This window comes from Mustela putorius, unplaced genomic scaffold (genome assembly GCF_011764305.1).
Source record: "Mustela putorius furo isolate JIRA1106 unplaced genomic scaffold, ASM1176430v1.1 tig00003903_pilon_pilon_pilon, whole genome shotgun sequence".
Taxonomy (NCBI): domain Eukaryota; kingdom Metazoa; phylum Chordata; class Mammalia; order Carnivora; family Mustelidae; genus Mustela; species Mustela putorius.
The window spans coordinates 2,835,908-2,859,500 of record NW_025422051.1 but is presented as its reverse complement, the minus strand read 5'-3'; the positions used below and the strand labels follow the sequence as shown (position 1 = coordinate 2,859,500).

The 23,593-nt window shown below is 41.9% G+C and overlaps 1 protein-coding gene and 1 pseudogene across 3 annotated transcripts in view; both read left to right on the top strand.

Annotated features, from left to right (window-relative positions):
• Positions 1-23,593, top strand: part of ZNF81 (zinc finger protein 81) — a 110,196-nt gene that overhangs the window by 48,212 nt on the left and 38,391 nt on the right. The gene's annotated exons all lie outside the window — the stretch shown is intronic.
• On the top strand, positions 21,911-23,424 carry LOC106006047 (annotated as a pseudogene).

Genomic DNA, 23,593 nt, shown 5'->3' with positions numbered 1-23,593 from the left:
TTGTATTATTAATTTTAGCCATTCTGATAGGTGTGAGGTAGTATCTCATTGTAGCTTTGATTTGTATTTCCCTGATGATTAGTGATGTTAAGCATCTTTTCATGTGTCTGTTAGCCATCTGGATATCTTTGGAAAAGTGTCTATTCATGTCTTCTTCCCATTTCATAATTGGATTATTTGTTTTTTGGGTGTTGAGTTTGATAAGTTCTTTATAGAGTTTGGATACTAACCCTTTGTTAGACGTGTCGTTTGCAAATATATTCTCATTTTCCATAGGCTGCCTTTTAGTTTTGTCGATCGTTTCCTTTGCTGTGCAAAAGTTTTTCTCTTAATGAAGTCCCAATAGTTCATTTTTGCTTTTGTTTCCCTTGCCATCAGTGATGTGTCTAGTAAGAGGGTGCTATGTCTGATATCAAAGAAGTTCTTCTATGTTCTTCTCTAGGATTTTGATGGTTTCTTGTCTCACATTTAGTTCTTTAATTCCTTTTGAATTTATTTTGTGTATGGTATAAGAAAGGGGTCCAGTTTCATTCTTTTGCATGTTGCTGTCCAGTTTTCCCAACACTGTTTGTTGAAGAGACTGCCTTTTTTCCATTGGACATTCTTTCCTCCTTTGTCCAAGGTTAGTTGACCATATAGTTGTGGGTCCATTTCTGGACACATTGATCTGTGTGTCTGTTTTTGTGCCAGTACCATACTATCTTGATGACTACAGCTTTGTAATATAGCTTGAAATCCAGAATCATGTTTTGAACTGTTGTGTTTTCATTTTCATTTGCTTCCATATTTTTTTAAAGAATTTTTTTAAGGTTTTATTTATTCATTTAACAGAGGCAGAATGCAAGCAGGGAGAGCAGCAGGAAGAGTGGGAGGGAGAAGTAGGCTCTCTGCTGAGTCAGGAGCCATATGTGGGACTCGATTCTAGGACCCTGGGATCATAACCTGAGCCAAAGGCAGCTGCTTAACAAACGGAGACACCCAGGCGTCCCTATTAAATTTCTTCTTTTATTTCATGCTTAACCCTTCATTCTCTTGTAGGATGTTCTTTAACCTCCATATATTTGTGTTCTTTCCACATTTTTTCTCATGTTTGACTTTAATTTTCATAGCGTTGTGGTCTGAAAACATGCATGATATGATCTCTCTTTGTACTTGTTGAGGGCTGATTTGTGACCCAGTATGTGATTTATTCTGGAGAGTGTTCCATATGTGCTTGAAAAAAAAAGTGTCTTCTGCTGCTTTAGGATGAAATGTTTTGAATATATCTGTTAAGTCCATCTGGTCCAGTATGTATTTCAAAGCCCTTGTTTCCTTGTTGATCTTCTGCTTAGATGATCTGTCCGTTGTTGTAAGTGGGGTGTTAAAGTTCCCTATTATTTTTCTGTCATTAGTAATGAAGTTTTTTATGCTTGTTATTAATTGATTTATGTATTTGGGTGCTCACAATTTGGGGGCATAAATATTTACAATTGTTAGATCTTCTTGATGGATAGACCTTTTTTTAAATTTTTTCAATTTATTTATTTTCAGAAAAACAGTATTCATTATTTTTCACCACACCCAGTGCTCCATGCAATCCATGCCCTCTATAATACATAGACCTTTTAATTATGATACAGTGCCCTTCTTCATCTCTGTTACAGTCTTTATTTTAAAATCTAGTTTGTCTGATAGAAGTATGGCTACCGGGATTTCTTTTGATGTCCATTAGCATGATAGATGACTCTCCCATCTTCTGGTTGATAGAGGTGGCAGACTTTCTTCAGGGGGTCCTTCCAGGATCTTATTACTTTATGTCCTAGAGCTTCTAGGGAAGGGAGAAACCCTTTTAAGTATTGAATATGATTATGAGAGCATTCAGTTAGGTACAGGACATGGTCTCAGACCAAAATTCATAGGCCTGCCAACCATAAGTTCAAAAAGAGAGATTTTGTGCTTGCTGGCAGAGGTTCTAATTTTTAACAAAGCTAGTGATAAAGCTATAGGCCGTTTTTACCCCAGTTGGTCACTGAATTGTGGCCAGTGACTTTTTTTATCTTAGAGTTTAACTCATTCACTCAGCATGTCCACAGAACAAAGAATGATAAAGCTATGTGATAGCTTATAGAAATCATTTGTGTTGTTCCTAACCAAGATTGGAAATAAATTGACCTCCTCTGTCTGATTCAGTATGCTCTGGTATCGCCAAAGTGGGAATTCTGTTTATTAAAAGAATGTTTACCATTGCCTGAGCATTAGCTTTTGAAGAAAGGAAATCTTCAGGCTCTTCTGACATCATGTATACCATACCTAGACAAAACCTCTTACCTTTTCTGCAAGCATTGATTTTGTGAAATCCAACAGCCACCCGGTCCTGGTAAAGTTAGTTGGGGCAAAATTTTGGTGCTTACCTTGGGAACAGCCTAGAAAGAATTCTGCTGACAAATAGCACATCTCTTTAATATGTTTTGAATAAGTTCATCTTTTCAGTGAGCATCGTAAGAGGCTAAGGCCTTTAAAATCCCTCTCCAACTTGGCTGATTTTGTTGACGACCTAACAGTACTCACCAAATTTGTGAAGACTGTGGACCAGGAATTACATTGTTGGGTAATAACCGTGGTACAGCTGAATTTCTTTTTATCCCCATTCGTAATCTGTTTGTCCATTTCCTTTTGGAAGGCATCTGTTTAAAAAAGGATGAAAGTTTCTTCGTGCATCAGAAGTGGGGTGTTTAAGTTGAGTCCACCACATTTTATGAGTAAGACTTTTGTAGCTCTGCCAGCAAAATCCTTGCCTTTCAAAGTTCAGTCATTCTGCCCCGTGAGCACTCTGCAATGGATAACTGGTATCTTAGCAGGCAGTTGGGAATCCACTACCCTCTGGAATATTCACTTTCTGTAAGATATTTTAGTCCCCACTGAAGTCAAGACTCCCCTATTTTTTCCACATTTTTCCCTATGACATAACAGACATCAAATGCGTATTTACGATCGATATATAGATTCACTTTTAAGTCCTAAACCAAGAATTGCGTCCTAGAGCTGCTATGAACTCAGCTTCTGCTGATTTAATTCCAGGCAAAACATAAGCTTCCAAGATTTCCTGAGCAGTGGCCACAATGCATGAAGCCTCAAGATGGCCCTTTTCCTCCTGGGCCAGTGACCCATCAGTAAACCTTACCAAATACACATTTTGAATGGGAATATCCGAAACATCAGATTGCTTCCTAGTGCCTTCCGTTACTGTTACACACTCATGCTCATCTATTTGGCCAGGATCTGGCAAAAGAGCAGCAGGGCTTAGGAGGTTGCATCTTCCAAGCCCAAGATTAAGACTGGATAATAATGTTTATTCAGAATCCGATGGGGGCACCAATAAATGTTGGGTCTTATATACTTGTAGGTTAGCTGTCCTAGCATATGGGATGTACAGATTAGTCCAGCGATCCCACGGAAAGGCTTGAGCCTTCTCATTAAGCATGGTGGCTGTTTCCACTAGCCCAAAGCATCTGCAACTGAGAAATGTGCCAATGGTCTGTAGTTGAACCCCACCTCTGGAGTTAAAGTTGTGTAAGACAAGCAGGAAGGTTTTACAAGATTTGGACTCTCCGAAGGCGGGGGAGAACCTACAGCGAATTTCAGCTGCTTATAAGCCTCTTCAGGTTCTAGGGACCAAACCAGAGACTCTGTAGATTCCACTTTGTGAGTGTTTCTCACTAGAGCTTCTGCGAACCACGCCCCTTCCCCCGTGGAAGCTGGGAAATCGGGATCTGCTGTGCGCTAGTCCCTGCTATGGTCTGAATGTCTTATTGGAATATAGCCTTTCATCAGCTATATTACGGCCTTTACATGACAACAGATCCCTTCAATATTTCACTCCAGCATGGCGATACTAGAATTTGTCCAGAGAGGCCTTATGCCCTGTGAAGCAGGGAATTGTAACAAAGCCACAGTACCCATTTTGCATTGTTCTTTAGTTGCAGAGCAAATAATCTACATATTGAATAATTATCGATTCCTCTAGTGGAACAGATTTCACTAAGCTTTCCTGCGAGTGGCTAGAGTGAGTAGTAGGAGAGTCCCTTGCTGTAAATACTGGAGTCCTTAAGAAGTAAAATCCTTAGGAATTTGACTCATAAGCTAGAGGAACAGAAAGAAAAAAAAAACAGAATACCCATTAATTACAGAAAACTTTGCAGACTCTGGTATCGAAGTCAGAATAGTTACTGGGTTAGGAACTCTAGGGATTAATGTAACACCAGATTTATTAACTTCTCTAAAACCTTGTACAAATCTTTTTAAAAACATTTTATTTATTTGATACAGAGAGAGTGAGTGAGAGAGACCATAAGTGGTGGAGGGACAGAGGCAGAGGGAGAACCAGGCAGAGGGAGCCCAATGTGGGACTCGATCCCAGGACCCTGGGATCATGATCTGAGCCAAAGGCAGATGCTTACCCAACTGAGCGACCTAGGCACCCCAAATCTTGTACAAATCTATGTAGTGATTGTCCATCTTTGTCAAATTTACCTTCCTTCTCTACTGGAAGTATGGGAGTATTATAGGGTGAATTCCCTTTTTAAATTATCCCTGGTTTTCCTAACTCTCTTATAACTGATTTTATTCTCCCTAATGGGACTCTCAACAAAGGATATTGTTTTACACATGGCCAGAGCTTATCTTATTGGTACACTTCTTTGATCAATTCTAGCTCTTTAGTTGAATCAGTATCATTATTTTCTAGGTCCCAAAGCAATGCATTGATTTGTCCCAGTCTGGGCTATTTTTCCAGCACAGCTTGAGCCTGCTACTCTCTCTCATGCTCATTTTCTTTCTGAAGGCACAGAGCCACCAAATCGGGTGTCTTTTCAGCAGGGAACACCATAACACTCCATCCAGAGCACAAAATATGGTGGCATTTTTTTGCATAGCATATTCACAAGCAGGTATCTTGCTCGTAGGTTTACAGGAGAAAGAAGGCATGTTCTTCATCAGATGACTCGTCTATAAAGAGATCGTGGAAGAAAAGGAACACGTAGAAGGCTGCCCTGCAATGTCAACAACTGGGGTGGACCTACCACTAGATGCAAGTGACACATTTCTGAAGGAATTGCAGAATAAGTAGCGTCAGTATTTACCAGAAAAGGCATGCATTGTTTAGCCTGAGGGAAAGTTATTGAATTTATGGTTCACAGGTTCCCACCTCCAAGGCTTCCTCAACTTTTGAGCCATTTGCCCATTATTCCCTGACTGAGAGTTTTTGCCAGGGCTCCTGATTCCCTTGTTCTTTGTTCTTACGTCTGTCCTCTGGAGCCTCTTTCTATAAACCTTCTTCCAATGACTTGGCTTCTTGACACAATGACATACAGTTTTCACCTGCCTTGGCTCCCTTCTTATTGTCCAGAGTAGGGATATTCCCTTAGAAAATACTTGTGACCAAGCAGTTAATACAGTGGTTTTTAGTTGTTTCTCTTCTTCATTGTCTTTCTCTAGACCATCTCCAGACTCAGAAGCTACTGCTAGGACTTGAGCAGTAGTCCATCCTAGGCAGGGACTGAAGTGGGTAGTACTAGCAGGTGACTTTGGTCTGCCCCTGGATCCCTCACAGTATCTTGTGAGAAAACTTCAACAAACTGCGGATGGACGTCAACAGGAAACTCACTCCTGTTCTGGGTACACCACTGTCATTTCTCTCAACTCACTTGTAGCTAGGAAGGATTCAGTTGTGGCCTTTGCAGCCCCTTACAGTGGGTCCCCAAAGCCCTTAGGTTTTTTTGTTTTTGTTTTAGATTTTATTTATTTAAGAGAGACAGAAAGCACGAGCAGGGCGGGGAGGGGGCAGAGGGAGAAGCAGACTCTCTGCTGAGCAGGGAACCCAATATGGGGCTCAATCCCAGAACCCTGAGATCATGACCTGAGCCGAAGGCAGACGCTTAACCAACTGAGCCACCCAGGCGCCCCAAGCCCTTTGTTTTTCTGGGATTGTTGGGGGGTGCAATAGATAGTTGGAGTCTTTTGGCCATGATACCCCCTGATGCAATGGGTCATCTTCAAGTCCTGACGGGCTTGTTTCGCCAAACAGTCAAAAGCCCGCTGGCTGCAGAATTCTCTGTAGCAGCCAGTGAACATCCCCACTTGCGGGGCTGTAAGCTGCAAAAACCCTGGCAGGCACTTGTGTGAACTTTCGGTGGGTCTTCCCTGGGCACAGGAAAAGAAGGCCTTTGATGAGTAACGTTGGCAGAGTAAAAGGGCATTCTTCCCCTTCCAAGTCCCTTCTGGGGAGCCCAGGGAGCTTCTTCATGACATCGACGTGATGTGGTTAGGAAGGGCTATCTGTCTTCTCAGGCAATCAGGAAAAACGTAGACTTAGGTGACAATCTGGCATCACGTATAGGGGATTTGGTATCCCTGTGTTGGTATTTTTCAGCCTAGCACCTTCTTGGTTTGTCTTTTGCAAGCGACTGCCCTTGCTACTCTCTATCCTGTTGCCATCTTAGGAGGACACAGTCTTGTATCTCGAAGTTCCCAATTATTCCCAGACGGTGTTGTTTTACCATCTCTGTTTTCCTAGCCACAGGGTATGTGGATAAGAAGGACTCTTGAGGTGGAGGCTAGCTGAAGCGTGAAATCGAATCCCAGCTAGGGCGTGAGGCGCACAGACCTCATCACTACAGAGCACTTAATTCATTACTGGCTCGAAAAGTTGTGCCCTTGTCCTTTGTAGGGCAATCTGCTAACTAACAGAACTGCCCGTCTCAAAGATCATAGCTTCCCTCTTAAAAGGACTTAGTTTGAGACAGGAAGGGATAAAGATAAAGATATCTAGGGGAAGAGGAGGAAGGGAGTGGGGAAGGCAGAGAAAGGAGGAGAGTTTGGTAAAGAAAACGTGGCTTGAATTCTTTCATTTCTTCTTCAGTTTTGCTCATTCTTTTCAAATAATTTTTACCTTTTCCCCTGGAGTGAGATTCATCCCAGGAACACAAGTAATTCAATGGCTGAAGACAAGGTTCTTCTAAAAACCACCACCGATAAGTCAATTCACTCAAACCAAAGGCCTTGTCCTCGGGCCACTGTAATACTGGATTCTCATTCCAAATAGATTCCATTCCAAATGTTATATGGAGATATGTTAGCTCTTTAAGAGAAAGACCTGCAGGCAACATTCCCTGCTAACCATATTTTTCCACCATCCAAACTAGTGGTGATACTGATGGATTTTAGGTCCTGTATTATACATGTTTACTCAAGGATAAAATCTGAAATTGGAGAGCATGACTTGTCCAGCTGGTATTTGAAAATTACACAGAGCTAGAAGGGAGATATTTTATAATTCACCTTCAGCTCTGTTAAGTGCAGGAGTTTTTTTTCTTTTTTTTAGAGAGAGAGGGAGGGGAGGCTGGGGTGGTACAGGTAGAAACAGAGGGAGAAGGGGAGGGAGGGGGAAAAATCTCAAGCAAACTCCGTGCTGAGCATGGAACCTGACACGGGGCTTGATCTGAAGACCCCCGAGATTATGACCTGAGCTGAAACCAAGAGTCATATGCTTAAGTGACTCAGCCACCCAGGCATCCTTTGGTTTAGGAACTTTGAGGCTATCCCATCCTTATCAGCAGATTGTTGGGGAAAATTAAAAATAAAACCTCCTGGCAATCTAAGAAATTATTTCTACAAATGTTAAAAAAAAAAAAAAGAAGGAAAAGAATTTGGTTTCTGAGTATTAAACCAGACTGTGATTTGCATTATGGGTAATCCACTAAAGAGATTGCAAAGATAGACAGAACTCTCACCCTCTTTTGTGCTGAGCAGATATAGTCCATTATCTGCATGTTTTTGAAATAAATGGTAACTAGTCATGGAGCGAGGACCTGACAGCACCATTTACTATACATTCTTGCATAGTTCATCCTAAATTCACCTGGTAATTGGAGGGGCCATTTGTGCTAGTTAATTGCACTCATCTTAAAGGCAAAATCAAGGCGCCTGGCTGGCTCAGTTGGTTAAGTGACTACCTTCAGCTCAGGTCATGATCCTGGAGTCCCGGGTTCGATCCCTGCTCAGTGGGGAGTCTGCTTCTCCCTCTGACCCTCCCCTCTCTCATGCTCTCTCTCATTCTATCTCTTTCAAAAATAAAAAAATAAAAATAAAAGGCAAAATCAGATTTCCCTGGCTCAGTGATAAGCCAATGATAGTACAACTTGGGTGGGGGGCGGTTGGGAACCTATCTTGATGTTTCCATTTCAGATGGCTTCCAGGCCCTTAAGAAAAACATTCTTGGCTTGTAATACTAACAAAAGTCTTATTTAACCTTTCTAAAGATTTACATATATATCCAAGGGGCAGAGGAAGGATTTACAAGTATCTGTTTTCTTAAGGAAATGCTCTAAGGGAAAGGGGAAGGGTCTCCATTTTGGCTACAGGGAAATTTCTTGTTTTTATTTTTTATTTTTTAATTTAAATTCAGTTAGCCAACATAGACTACATCATTAGTTTCAGATGTAGTGTTTGATGATTCATCAGTTGCATATAACACCCAGTGCCCATCACATCACATGACCTCCTTAATGCTCGTCACCTGATTACCCCATCCCCCCACCTGCTTCTCTTTCTGTAACCCTCAGTTTGTTTCCCCTGGAGTCAGGAGTGCCTCATTGTTTGTCTCCCTCTCTGATTCCTTCCCGTCCAATTTTCTCTCCCTTCCCCTGTGGTCCTTTTCGCTATTCCTTATGTTCCACATATAAGTGAAACCATATGATAATTGTCTTTCTCTGCTGGACTTCTTTCGCTCAGCATAATCCCCTCCAGTTACATGCATGTGGATGTGACTAGTAGGTATTCCTCATTTCTGAGGGCTGAGTAACATTCCATTGTGTATATGAGCCACATTTATTGTTGTTGTTGTTATTCTCTGATTTTATTTATTTTATTTTTTTGTATACTTTATTTTTTTTTAAAGATTTTATTTATTTATCAGAGAGAGAGAGAGGGGGAGAGAGCAAGCACAGGCAGACAGAATGGCAGGCAGAGGCAGAAGGAGAAGCAGGCTCCCCGCCGAGCAAGGAGCCCGATGTGGGACTCAACCCCAGGACGCTGGGATCATGACCTAAGCCGAAGGCAGCTGCTTAACCAACTGAGCCACCCAGGCGTCCCTATTTTTTATTTTTTATTAACATATGTGCATTATTTGTTTCAGGGGTACAGGTCTGTGATTCATCAGTCTTTTTTTTTTTAAAGATTTTACTTATTTATTCGACAGACAGAGGTCACAAGTAGGCAAAGAGATAGGCAGAGAGGAGGAAGCAGGCTCTCTGCTGAGCAGAGAGCCCAATGTGGGGCTCGATCCCAGGATCCTGGGATCATGACCTGAACTGAAGGCAGAGGCTTTAACCCACTGAGCTACCCAGGTGCCCCTGTGATTCATCAGTCTTAACAATTCACAGCACTCACCATAGCACATACCCTCCCCAGTGTCCATCACCCAGCGACTCCATCCCTCCCTCTCCTCTCCACTCCAGTAACCCTCAGTTTGTTTCCTGAGATTAAGAGTCTCTTATTATATGTCTCCCTCTCTGGTTTCATCTTGTTTTGTTTTTCCCTCCCTTCCCCTATGACCCACTGTTTTATTTCTCAAATTCCTCACTTCAGTGAGAGCATATGATGATTGCCTTTCTCTGACTGACTTATTTCGCTTAGCATAATAGCCTCCACGTTGTTGCAAAGGTCAAGATTTCATTTTTGATGGCTGTATAGTATTCGTGTGTGTGTGTGTGTGTATGTGTACACACCACATTTTCTTTATTCATTCATCTATTGATGAACATCTAGGCTCTTTCCATAGTTTGGCTATTGTGGACATTGATGCTATTAACATTGGGGTGCACGTGCCCCTTATTCTCACTACGTCTGTATTTAGGGGTAAATACCCAGTAGTGCGATTGCTGGGTTGTAGGTTAAGCTCTATTTTTAACATCTTGAGGAACCTCCATGCTGTTTTTCAAAGTGGCTGCACGAGCTTGCATTCACACCAACAATGGAAGAGGGTTCCCCTTCCTCTGCATCCTCACCAAAATCTGTTGTTTCTTGTGTTGTTAATTTTAACGATTCTAACTGGTGTAAGGTGGTATCTCGTTGTGGTTTTGATTCATATTTTCCTGATTGCAAGTGATGTGGGGCATTTTTCCTCATTTTTAACCTTACCCAAGCCACAGTTCTCCCAGGGGCAGCTCAGGTTGTTCTTGACAGCTGCCTGTGAAGGCAGTGTGTTGCATGACAGAACCTGGGCAGTCTGCTTACTAGAAGCCTGGAAGCCAGCCTCAAAGTTGCTTGCCTCATACATGAACCTGAGAAATGCCAGGGAAACAAGCGTTTAGAGCCTTGCTTTCTTGTCCTACCCAGCAGAGCACAAGAGACCCATGGAAGAGCATCTTCCAATGCCAGTGGGACAGAAAAACGTAAGGCAGTGACTCCCCTTTGTCCTCCAGCAATTCTCTGCTGTTTCTCTTGGCCCAGCTAGGAGAGGATTTGGGGAGCAAATTGGGAAGCAGTTTGCATGCCTTACCACCATATCTTTACCTAGGGCAGTCCCTGAATGGAAGGACCCCGTTTGGACTTTATGAACATTCACAGAACAAGCCCATGAAACATTGGGCATGGAAGCCACAATAACTGCATTGAATTGGCCCAAAGTCCCCCATCACTCTCGTCACTTTCCTTTCCTTTCCTCGCCAATCCATGCCAAAACCCCATCGGTTAATTTGGGTGTTCCCTTGGCCCCTCAGGATCAGATAGGATGGTCCCAGTACCTGTCTCCAACAAAGCCTTAAAACTCTGAGCGCTCCCATCCCTGAAGTTCTCCAGAGTACTCAGGAGGGTGTGTATGGCCCTTGGTCCCTCTTGGGAACAGGGAGCCTCTGTCCCACCCCTAATCATTTCTTCAAAGCAACTGATCTCAGGGTAGAAAGAGAGGAAGGGATGAGGCATGGGGTGGGAGGGGCAGATCCATGCCAGCCAGGAAGTCTTTACATTTACTTTTGGATTTGAATCATCTAGCGGCTACTCCGGCCTACCCAATGAACATCTCATGTTTCCAGGATGCACAGAGCTCTGTGTCAGGTGGCTGGGTTCTCGTGTTTCAGCTTCTGGGCTGTCTCAATCCCACAGCCACATTGCTTTCTAGCTGAGCCCATTGGCTAACTCAGGCTTTCTGAGGTCAGTGGCACCTTTTCCTTTTTAGGATATTCACTTTAATTGGGAGGCACTCACGGCCCATTTTCATGGTAGCATAAGGGAGGAGAAAGTTTTCCTTGACCTTCTTAGGTTCCCCAGCTGGTTCTGAAAATGAAAACTAACAAAGACAGATTAATAAGAGAAGCACATACATATTTACTTAATATAAGTTTAATGTGACGGGGGAGCCTTCATAAGGTCAACATATTCATTGCTGGTTCCCATGGACTTCCTCAAAGGTCCCAGGTCCCAGGGATTAGGATGGGAACATCTTTGTGGTGGTGGTGGTAGGGTCATCCATTCTGCCTACCAGAGAGGCCTGTGAGGCCCTCATTCTTCCTTTTCCAAAAAGCCACATCTCTGCGTGCGACCATTCCTAATCATGCAAACTTCCAAGAACTATGAAGGGCCTGAAATTTTATCCCATTTGTAAGCTAACAGCCTGCCACAGTTTCATGGCGGCTGGCAGGAGACATGAGCCTGCTGAGTCAGAGACAAAGGACTTGTATACTCGGGTCAGTCGTGGGCGCTGGTGTGCCCTTCTCTAAGGGCCACTGCCCCTTCTCTAGGCCCCAGTTCTCACAGGGTGCCACAAAGACGGCTGGATGATACTTGCACATGCTGTGGGTTCCATTGTAGGGGAGGAACCCCCAAGCCTGTGGACCCCAGATCTTTCATCATGAGCAGTAAGCCTGCCTGATCTTTGCCTGGAGGGAGAAATTCTCTTTTTTTAAAAAAAAGAGTTTTTGAGTTTATTGAGTTATTTGACAGAGAGAGGGAGAGAGAGCCCAAGTGGGGGTGGCAGAGGGAGAGACTGAGCCTTCCTGTTGAGCCACCCAGGTGCCCCAAATTACCTTGAGTATAATTTATATAACCCCTCCCTTGCTCTGGAGTTGGGGAACTCTATCTTTTAAGGCTATTTGCTGCCTTACTGCCTTACTACTCTATCTTTTTTTTTTAAGATTTTATTTATTTATTTGACAGAGAGAGATCACAAGTAGGCAGAGAGGCAGGCAGAGACAGAGGAGGAAGCAGGCTCCCTGCTGAGCAGAGAGCCCGATGTGGGGCTCGATCCCAGGACCCTGAGATCGTGACCTGAGCCGAAGGCAGCGGCTTAACCCACTGAGCCACCCAGGCGCCCGCCTTACTTCTCTATCTTTAAGGCTGTTTTTAAGCATGCTTGAAAAGACAGTTTGGAGGATTGGGGGGCTGCCTGGGTGGCTCAGTCGGTTAAACGTCTGCCTTCAGCTCAGACCATGATCCCAGGGTTCTGGGATCAAGTCCCACATCGGGTTTCTTGCTTAGCAGGGAGCCTGCTTCTTCCTCTGCCCCTCCCCCCAGCTCACTCTCTCTCTCAAATAAATCAGTGAAATCTTTAAAAAAAAGAAAAGACACAGGGCGCCTGGATGGTTCAGTGGGTTAAGCCTCTGCCTTCAGCTCAGGTCCCGATCCCAGGGTCCTTGGATCGAGCCCTGCATCGGCTCTCTGCTCAGCAGGGAGCCTGCTTCCTCCTCTGTCTCTGCCTGCCTCTCTGCCTATTTGTAATCTCTGTCTGTCAAATAAATAAAATCTTTGAAAAACAAAACAAAAAAACTGGCGTCCATCCTCTCAAACCTTGCCACTGCTCTAGCCACCAAATTTATGTCCTATTCTGAACCTTTGTGGTCATTTCAATGATCTTCACAGCATCTTCATCAGGAATAGATTCTATCTCAAGAAACCACTTGCTGGGGCACCTGGCTGGCTCAGTCAGTGAAGTATGTGACTCTTGATCTTGAGGTCATGAGTTCTAGCCCAACGTTGGGTGTAGAGCTTACTTTTTTTTTTTTTAAGATTTTATTTATTTATTCGAGAGAGAGACAGTGAGAGAGAGCATGAGCTAGGAGAAGGTCAGAGGGAGAAGCAGACTCCCCATGGAGCTGGGAGCCCAATGCGGGACTCGATCCTGGGACTCCGGGATCATGACCCGAGCTGAAGGCAGTCGTCCAACCAACTGAGCCACCCAGGCGTCCCTAGAGCTTACTTTAAAAAAAAAAAAGAGAGAGAGAGAGAGAGAGAGAAAGCCATTTTCTTTGCCTATGCATAAGAAGCAACTCCTCATCCATTAAAGTTTCATCATGAGACTGCAATTCTCTAACATCTTCAGGCTCTACTTCTCGTTCTGGTTCTCTTGCTGTTTCCACCACATCTGCAGTTACTTCCTCCACTGAAGTCTTGAACCCCTCCAATGCATCCATGAGGGTAGGTTGGAATCAGTGTCTTCTAAACTCCTGTTCATGTTGATATTTTAACCTCTTCCCATGAATCCTGAATGTTCTTAGTGGCATCTAGAACAGTGAATCCTTTCCAGAAGGTTTTCAATGTTCTTTACCCAGATCCATCAGAGGAATCACCATCTATGGCAATGACAGTTTTACAAAGTGGGTTTCTTAAATAGTCGGGCTTGAAAGTTAAAATTACTCCTTGACCCATGGGCTGCAGAATGCATGTTGTGTTAGCGGGCATGAGAACAGCATTATTCTCCTTGTCCATCTCCAGCAGAGCTCTTGGGTGACCAGGTGCATTGTCAGTGAGTATTTTGAAAGGAATCTTGGTTTCTGAGCAGCGGGTCTCAACAGTAGTCTTAGGATATTCAGTGAACCATGTTGTAAACAGAGATGCTGTCATCTGGGCTTTGTTGTTCCATTTACAGAGCACTGGCAGAGTTGATTCAGTATCATTCTTGTATTTTTAAAGATTTTATTTATTTATTTGACAGAGAGAGAGAGAGAACACAGGCATGGGGAAAGGCAGAGGGAGAAGCAGGCTTCCTGCTGAGCAGGGAGCCCAACTCGGGGCTGACCTGAGCCCAAGGCAGATGCTTAACCAGCTGAGCCACCCAGGTGCCCCAATTTGGTATCATTCTTAAGAATCCTAGGATTTTCAGAATGGTAAACGAGCACCAGCTTCCACCCAAAGTTACCAGCCGCATTAGCCCCTAACAAGAGAGTGAATCTAGTCTCAAGCTTTGAAGCCAGGCATGGACTTCCCTCTTGCTCTGAAAGTCCCAGCTGGCATCTTCTTTCAACAGAATGCTGTTTCATCGACGTTAAAATATGTTTTCTAATGTAGCCATCTTCATGAAGGATCTTAGCTAAATCTTCGGGATACCTTACTGCAGTTTCTCCATCAAGACTTGGCTGATTCCCCGGGCACTTTTATGTTAAGGAGACAGCTTCTTTTCTTACACTTCATAAACCAACCTCTGCTCACTTCCAACTTTTCTTCGGTAGCTTCCTCACCTCTGTCAGTTTTCACAGAATTGGAGAGAATTAGGGCCTTGCTCTGGATGAGGCTTTGGCTTAAGGGAACGTGTCTACCGATTTGGTCTTCTTTCCCAGACCTCTACAACTTTGTCCAGATCAGCAAGAAGGTTGTTTTACTTGCCTATCATTCCTGTGTTCCCCGAAGGAGCACTTCCAGTTTCCTTCAAGAACTTTTCTTGGCGTTCCTAACTTGGCTAACTGGGGCAAGAGGCCTAGCTTTTTGGTTTATCTCCATTTTTGATAGGCCTTCGTCACTAAGGTTAATCATTTCTGGCTTTCAGTCTAGAGTGAGAGACCTGTGACTTTTTCTTTCACTTAAACACTTGGAGGCCACTGTAGGATTATTAATGGATCTGATTTCAGTATTGATATGTCTCAGGGAACAGGGAGGCCCAAGGAAAGGGAGAGAGATGGGGGAACAGCTGGTGGGTGGAACAGTCAGAACACACACGACATTTACCAGTCTTATATGCATGCAGTTCATGACACTCCAAAATGGTTACAGTAGTGACATCCCGAGCTCACTGATCTCAGATCACCATAATGAATAAAATAATAATGAAAAAGTTAGAAATTCTGCAAGAATGACCGAAATGTGACACAGAGACACAAAATGAGCAAATGCTATTGGAAAAATGGCCCTGATAGATTTGCTCAAGGCAGGGTTGCAACAAACCTTCCATTTGTGAAAAACGCAGTATCAGCAAAATGCAATAAAGTGAACCCCGATAAAACAAGATACGACTGTTTCATGGAAAGGCTTTTACACTATTTTCATGATCAGACTCTAGCATACTTCCTTGGATTTTTTTTTCTTATAATCACCTGCCTAACATATTTGATTGTCTTCTCTCCTTTTTACAGAGCTGTTCATTCTTTCCTTAATTACCATGTATTTTCCTTTCTCCATACCTTTCTCTTTATCTTTTCTAGAAAGTATTTTCCCTTGTTTATCTCCATTATACTTACTTTTCCCCTCCAAGATCCTGTTTAAACTACCAGCTCTAAAGACCTTAACCCTACACACCCAGTAGAACTACTTTCCCTTTGGGGCCCACAGTGTACCTTAAGTATATTTCTAACATATGCTTTTGTTTTCTGTATCTTTTGAAACTGAGCTATATTTGAAAGACATTGAATTATGTATAGTTTGATGAGTTTTGACAAATATATCCAAGTAACCACCACTCAAACCAAAGTACAGAGCAGGTCCGTCACCCTCCTGACCAGTCAGTATCCCACCCCTGAGGCAACCAGTTTTTAAGATTTTTAATCCCTATATATTAGCTCTGTTTGTTCTTTCTTTTTTTTTTTTTAAAGATTTTATTTATTTATTTGACAGAGAGAGATCACAAGTAGGCAGACAGGCAGGCAGAGAGAGAGAGGGAGAAGCAGGCTCTCTACTGAGCAGGGAGCCTGATTCAGGGCTCGATCCCAGGACCCTGTGATCATGACTTGAGCTGAAGGCAGTTGCTTAACCAACTGAGTCACCCAGGCGTCCCAGGCTTGTTCTTGATTCTCATATAAATAGAATCATTTGGTCTGTGTTTGGCTTCTGTTTCTAAATGAACAAAATATTTTGGAGAGTAATTCAGGTTGTGTCTGTCCAGATCTTTCCTTGCTATGGCTGGGTATTCCAATGTATGAATATAGCACAATCTCTATACGCAGTCACCTGCTGATGAACATTTTGAATGTTTCTAGTGTTTGGTTTTCATGGATAAAGCTGTTGAACGTCTTTTCATGTGTTTTATTGGCCGTTTGGAGATCTTTTTTGATGTCTGTTCAAGGAATTTGCCCATTTTTAAAAAGTTGCATAATGTGTCTCTTAGTTATCACTTTGTAGGCATTTTTTCTACATCCTCAGTACAGGTGTTTTGTATATGTATTGCAGATATTTTTTCCCAGGTTGTGTCTTGATTTTTCATTTTCTTAATGGCATCTTTTTATGCACAGAAGTTTTAATTTTGATAAGGTCTCATTTATCAAAATTTTCTTTTATCTTGATTTTTTTGTACTATGTCAAGAAATCCTTGTTGGACCCAGTGTTGCAAAGATACTCTCTTATGTTTTCTTCTAGAGCACTTTGAGTTTCAGGGTTTTTTTTTCCTTTTTTAAAAATTGAAATACAACTGCTGGGCACCTGGGTGGCTCAGTGGGTTAAAGCGTCTGCCTTTGGCTTAGGTCATGATCACAGGGTCCTGGGATCAAGCTCCACATCAAGCTCCCTGCTCAGCAGGGAGTCTGCTTGTGCCTCTTCCTCTACCCCTCACCCCCACTCATTCTCCCTTTCTTCCTCTACTTTCTCTTTCTCAAATAAATAAATAAATAAATAAAATCTTTAAAATAAAGAAGGAAAGAAAATAAAATTGAAATATAACTAACATAAAATGTCGTGTTAGGGGGTGCCTGGGTGGCTCAGTGGGTTAAGCCTCTGCCTTTGGCTCAGGTCATGATCCCAGGGTCCTGGGATCGAGCCCCGCATCAGGCTCTCTGCTCAGCAGGGAGCCTGCTTCCCCCTCTCCCTCTGCCTGACTCTCTGCTTACTTGTGATCTCTCTCTCTGTCAAATAAATAAATAAAAATCTTTCTATAAAAAATAAGGTCATGTTAGTTTTGGGTATACAGCATCTTGATTCAACAATTCTATACATTAGTCAGTGCTCACTACAGTAAGTGTAGTCACCGTACGTTATTACAGTATCATTGACTATATTTCCTTTGCTGTACTTTTCGTCTCATGACTTACTTATTTTATAACTGTAAGTTTGTACCTCTTAATCCCCTTTATTTCACCCATCTCCCCTGTCATCTCCCTTCTGGCAACCACCAGTTTGCTCTCTGTATTTAAGAGTCTATTTTTTCAGTTGTTTGTTCATTTGTTTTGTTTTATAGATTCCACATATAAGTGAAGTCATATGGCATTTGTTTTCTCCGTCTGACTTATTTTACTTAGGATAATACTTTCTAGGCCCACCCATGTTGTCACAAATGGCAAGATCTCATTCTTTCTTGTGGCTGAGTAATATTCCATTTTATATACCTCATCTTCTTTTTTTTAATTTTAATTTTTATTTATTTGAGAGAAAGAGAGAGAGATCACACACAAGGAGGAAAGTTAGAGGGAGAAGCAGGCTCCCCGCTGAGCAAGAACCCCAATGCGGAACTCAATCCTAAGACCTTGGGATCATGACCTTAGCTGAAGGCAGACACTTAACAACTGAGCCAGCCAGGTGCCCATATACCACATTTTCTTCACCCATTCACCTATCAGTGGACACTTAGATTGCTTCCATATCTTGGCTATTATAAATAACACTGCAGTTAATATAGGGGTACATGTATCTTTTTGAATTAGTGATTTCCTTTTCTTTGGGTAAATATCCAATAGTGGCATTTCTGCATCATATGATATTTTATTTTTAATTTTTTGAGGAACCTCCACACTGTTTTCCCCAGTGGCTGCACTAATTTCCATTCCCACCAACAGTACACAAGGGTTCCTTTTTCTCCACATCCTCTCCAACAGTTGTTATTTCTTTTAGATTCTAGCCATTCTGATAGGTATTAAGGTAATATTGCACTGTGGTTTTGCTCTGCATTTCCCTGATGATCACTGATGTTGAGCATCTTTTTTTTCCCAATATATATAATGTATTATTTTATTCATCTATTACATATTACTTCATGAAAATATTACTTATGTTATAAAATATACAAAAATGCAAGGTAACCTGACAATGGAGCATCTTTTTATGTATGTCTTTTATGGAAAAATTTCTGTTCAGGTCTTCAGCCTGTTGGTAAATCAGATTTTTTGGGGGGGGCTTAGAACTGAGTTTTATAAGTTCTTTTTGTAGTTTGGATATTAACCTCTTATTGGATATATCATTTGCAAATATCTTCTACCATTCACTAGGTTGCCTTTCTGTTTTGTTGATGGTTTCCTTTGCTGTGCAAAAGCTTTTATTTTGGTGTGGTCCCAGTAGTTTATGTTTGCTTTTGTTTCCCTTGCCTGAGGCGACATATCTACAAAAAAATGTTGCTAAGACTGATGTCAGTGAGATTACTGGGTATGTTTTCTTCTAGGAGCTTTATGGTTGCAGGTCTCACATTTAAGTCTTTAGTCCATTTTGAATTTATTTTTGTGTATGATGTCACAAGGTGGTCCAGTTTCATTGTTTTGCATGTAGTTGTCCAGTTTTTCCAACACCATTTATTGAAGAGACTGTCCTTTCTCCACTGTATTTTTTGTTCCTGTTGTTGTTGTTGTTGTTGTAAACTGACCATCTATGGTGGGTTAATTGTTGTTGTTGTTAACTGACCATCTATGGTGGGTTAATTTCTGGGCTCTGCTCTAAAGTATCTGTTTTTATGCTATAACATACTGTTTTGATTGTTATAACTTTATAATATAGTTTGAAATCTGGGTTGTGATACCTTCAGCTTTGTTCTTTCTGAAGATTGCTTTGGCTGTTTTAGGGTCTTCTGTGGTTCCATAAATATTCTAGGTTTCTTCTATTTCTCTGAAAAATACCATTGGAATTTTGACAGGGATTCCAGTGAATCTGCAATATATTTGGTAAATATATTTGGTAAATTGATAATATTTTAACAATATTAATTCTTCCTATCCATAAGCACAAAATATCTTTCTATTTACTTCTCTTATTTAGTTTCTTTCATCAGTGTGTTAAAATTTTCAGTATATAGTTCTTTAACCTCCTTGGGTAATTCATTCTGGGGTATTTTTCTTTTTTTTTCTTTTTCTTTTTTTAAACATGGTATTTTTCTTGATGCAGTTATAAATGGGGTCATTTTCTTAATTTCTTTTTCTGGTAATTCATTATTAGTGTACAGAAACACAGATTTTCGTATATTGATTTTTGTGTCCTGCCATTTTATTGATTCATTTTTTAGTTCTAATAGATTTTTTGGTGGAATCTTTAGTGTTTTCTATGTATAATAAGATGTCATCTACAAATAGTGACAGTTTTCCATCTTCCTTTTTGATTTGGATGCCTTTTATTTCTTTTTCTTGTCTAATTGCTTTGGCTAGGACTTCCAGTACTCTTGAATTAAAGTGGCAAGAGTGGGCATCTTTGTCTTGTTTCTGATCTTAGAAAAGCTTTCAACTTTCCACTGTTGATTATGATGTTAGTTGTAGGCTTGTCATATGTTGTATTTATTGTGTTGAGATACCTTCTCTCTGTACCTGCTTTGTTGAGAGTTTTTATCATAAATGGATGTTGAACTTTGTTAATTACTTTTTCTGCATCTACTGAGATGATAGTATGATTTTATCCTTACTTTATTAATGTGGTGTGTCACATTGATTGATTTGCAGATGTTGAGCCATCCTTATCACTGGAATAAGTCCCATTTGGCCATTTTATATGATTCTTTTAATGTATTGTTGAATTCATTTTGGTAACATTTTTTGAGGATTTTTGCATCTGTATTCTTCAGGGATATTGAGCTGTAATTTTTTTTGTCTTGTGCCCTTGTGTGGCTTTGGTATCAGGGTAAATTGGGCCTCCTTAGATTAACTTCTCTTCTGTTTTTTTTGGAAGAGTTTGAGAAAGATTGGTATTCTTTTTTGAATGTTTGGTGGAATTCTTAGTGAAGCTATTTGATTCTTGACTTTTCTTTGTTAGGAGGTTTTTGATTACTGATTCAGTCTCCTTGTTAGTATTCAGTCTGTTTAGATTTTCTATTTTTTCATGATTCAATCTTGATAGGTTGTGTATTTCTAGGAATTTATTCATTTCTTCTAGGTTATCCAGTTTGTTTGCATGTAATTGTTCATAGTAGTCTAGTTGGTTATTTTTATAGTGCTTCTCAGTTGAACTATCCTATTATTCTTTCACTGTGAATGTATTTTTCTTTATGCTCATAAGCATACTTATAGATACCTGATTTAAAATCCTTTACTGCTAATTCCAGCATTTGAATCAGTTCAGGGTCAGTCTCTGATTGCATTTCCTTTTGAACCTCTTATTTCTCTTGGGACCTTTCTGTTTCTATGTTGATTATTTTCAACTGTATCTTGTGTGTTTTGAACCATATTGTAGACCTTTTGAATTCTGTTTAGTTCCCCTGAAGACTGATGATTTTTTTTTGTTTCATTTGGTTTAGTAAGCACTTAATTTGGCTGGACTCCAGTTGGCAATGGTCTCCTCTGTGGTGTGTGGTAACTCAAATTTTAAATTTATTTACTCGACCAGAAATTAAGAAGAGTTAACACACAGATCTCAGGCATTCTTTTCTGTCTGAATTCTCCCTTGTCTTTCTGGTGGTCATGATGACTGCAAAACTCTCCTTTGATTCTTCAAGTTCAGTAAGACTGAAGTTTTTCAAGTGGAATTGTAGTTACCCTGCATGGCATTGACTAGGTCTGTTTACAAGCTTAAGGCTGTAAACTTGGTAAACCCAACACTGCCATCCCTTCTTCTAATTGTCAGTTCTCTTCCAGTAAATACCTGATTTTTGTTACTTTTCAGTACCTCCAGATTGGTTTTTTTTTATATTTTTCTCAGAGTATAGTTGTTACCTATGTGAAAGTTGGTCTGATAAAATTTAATTCAGTCGTCCTGGACCTTAGTTATTGTTAATTTTTGTATGTGGTGTAAGGTATGGGTCAAGGTTTTTTTCCTACAAAACTTACATCCATTGTTCCAGCACAATTTTTTGAAAAGACTTTCCTTTTCCCCATAGAAGTACTTTGGTACCTTTATGAAAAAACAGTTGTCCATATGTGTGTCCTGTTTCTGGACTCTCTATTCTGCTCCATTCATAAATCTGTCTGTACTTACATCAGTACCACACTGTGTAAATTTATCATAGTTTTATAATAAGACTTACCATTACATATTCTAGGCTATTTTAGGTCCTTTGCATAGCCACATAAACTTTAACATTTCCATGCCAATTTTTACCAGAAAGTTGACAAATCATTGGTTGAACAAGTAGAAGACAAATGAGTATGGTGGTAGAAAATTTCAACAACACTCAGCCAACTTGATTTATATATTATAGAATACTACAGCCATCAACAGCTGAATACACATTCTTTTCCAGGGACACACGAACCATTCTCCTAGATAGACCATAAGTTGAAATCATACAGAGTATATTTTCTCACCATTACAGAATTAAATTAGATATGAGCAATAAAAAGACATGAAGAGAGGGCGCCTGGGTGACTCTGTTGGTTAAGCAACTGCCTTCGGCTCAGGTCATGATCCTGGAGTCCCCAGATCAAGTCCCACATAGGCTCTCTGCTCAGCAGGGCGTCTGCTTCTCCCTCTGACCCTCCCCCCTCATTCTCTCTCTCTCTCTCTCTCTCTTATCCTCACTCCAATAAATAAATAAAACCTTTTTTAAAAAGGCATGAAGAGAAAATGGCCATATTTGTGAAGAATTAATTAAAACAATAGTAGAGGGAGCTATGTAAAGTTAAAAAAAAAAAGTGTGCATGCTTCCTTCTAGAAGTTATAGAACACAAGCAGATGGAGCCTTAGCTACTGCCTCGGTCCTCAGCACCACTGCCACCACTGCACACCACCAGCCAGCATGTCCTCTGCTCACTTCAACCAGGGGCCATCCTGTGGCTTGTCTGTTGAGGTCGAGAACAAGCTGGCCCAAAAGTACGACCACAAGCAGGAGCAGGAGCTTTGAGAATGGATTGAGGGGTTGACAGGGCACCACATCAGCCACAGTTTTATAGACAGCCTCAAAGATAGCATCATTCTTTGAAGTTCATCAGTAAGTTCCAGCCAGGCTCCATGAAGAAGTTCAATGAATGAGTCGACCCAAAATTGGCACCAGCTGGAAAACATTGGCAACTGCATCAAGGCCATTACCGAGTATGGAGTGAAGTCCCGTGACATTTTTGAGGCAGTGACTTGTTTGAGAAAACCAACCACACCCGGGTGCAGTCCACCCTCCCAGCCATGGCCAAGACAAAAAGGAATAAGGTGAATTTAGGGGTGAAGCATGCAGAGAAGCAGGAATAAAAATTTGAGCCAGAGAAGCTAAGAGAACATCATTGGGCTATAGATGGTCACCAACAGATTTGCTAGCCAGCAGGGTATGACAGCCTATGGCACCCGGCACCACCTCTACGACCCCAAGCTGAGCAAGGACCGCCCCCCCCCAGACCAGGCCACCAACAAGGGAGCCAGCCAACCCAGGCTGACTGCACCTGGAACCAAGCAACAGATCCTCAAGCCTGGGATGAGCATGGAGCACCGTGACATGTTCAACGTCAGCCTGCAGATAGACAGCAACAAGGGGGCCTCGCAGCAGGGCATGACCGTGTATGGGCCTCTGTGCCAGGTCTGTGACCCCCAAAACTGCCTGATGCTTGAACACTCAGAGCTGGGCCAGCCTGCCCATGACCACCACCCACACAGCTGCTGCAACTCAGCCTGGGGCCCTGGGGCCCTCACCCTGCCTTCCCTCCAGGGAGGCTGGCTGCTGCTCTTGGCAGAGTCGAGCTGGCCCCACCAACTCCCTCACCCTGCATGGTGTCCTCTAGCCCCCTTGGACCTACTTACAGGGTTAGCGTTGAGGGGGGCAGTCTGAGGTGCCTGTGGTGGGGGAAGGGGCCCTCCTCCTTGGAGTGCTGCAGGATCCAGCATTGAGCTGGACACACTGAGCAAAGCTATCCCTAGCTGTCTCCTGACTCCCATACAGGTGGGTGCCCCCCAGGACAAAAATTTCTCTCCCCCTAGCAAAACCCCCGGAGCCAGTCTTGGCCTGCCCCCTCCCCATTCCTACAGTGGAAGCAAATTGCATGCCCAGAGACCCGGCGGACACATGTGGTTTGGTTTGCAGCGACTGGCATTATGTGGACTTGACTGTGGTGTTTGTAATGCAAGCACTTTCTTTTTCTCTTTCACTGGAGCACAATAAATGACTGTAAAGTAAAACAAAATACTTCCCATTAAAACAAACAACAAAATGGGATCAAGGACAAATCCTGTACAAAATTATTATTTTTAAAAATGAAAGACTGGGGTGCCTGGGTGGTTCGGTCAGTGAAGCCTCTGCCTTCAGTTCAGGTCACGACCCCAGGGTCCT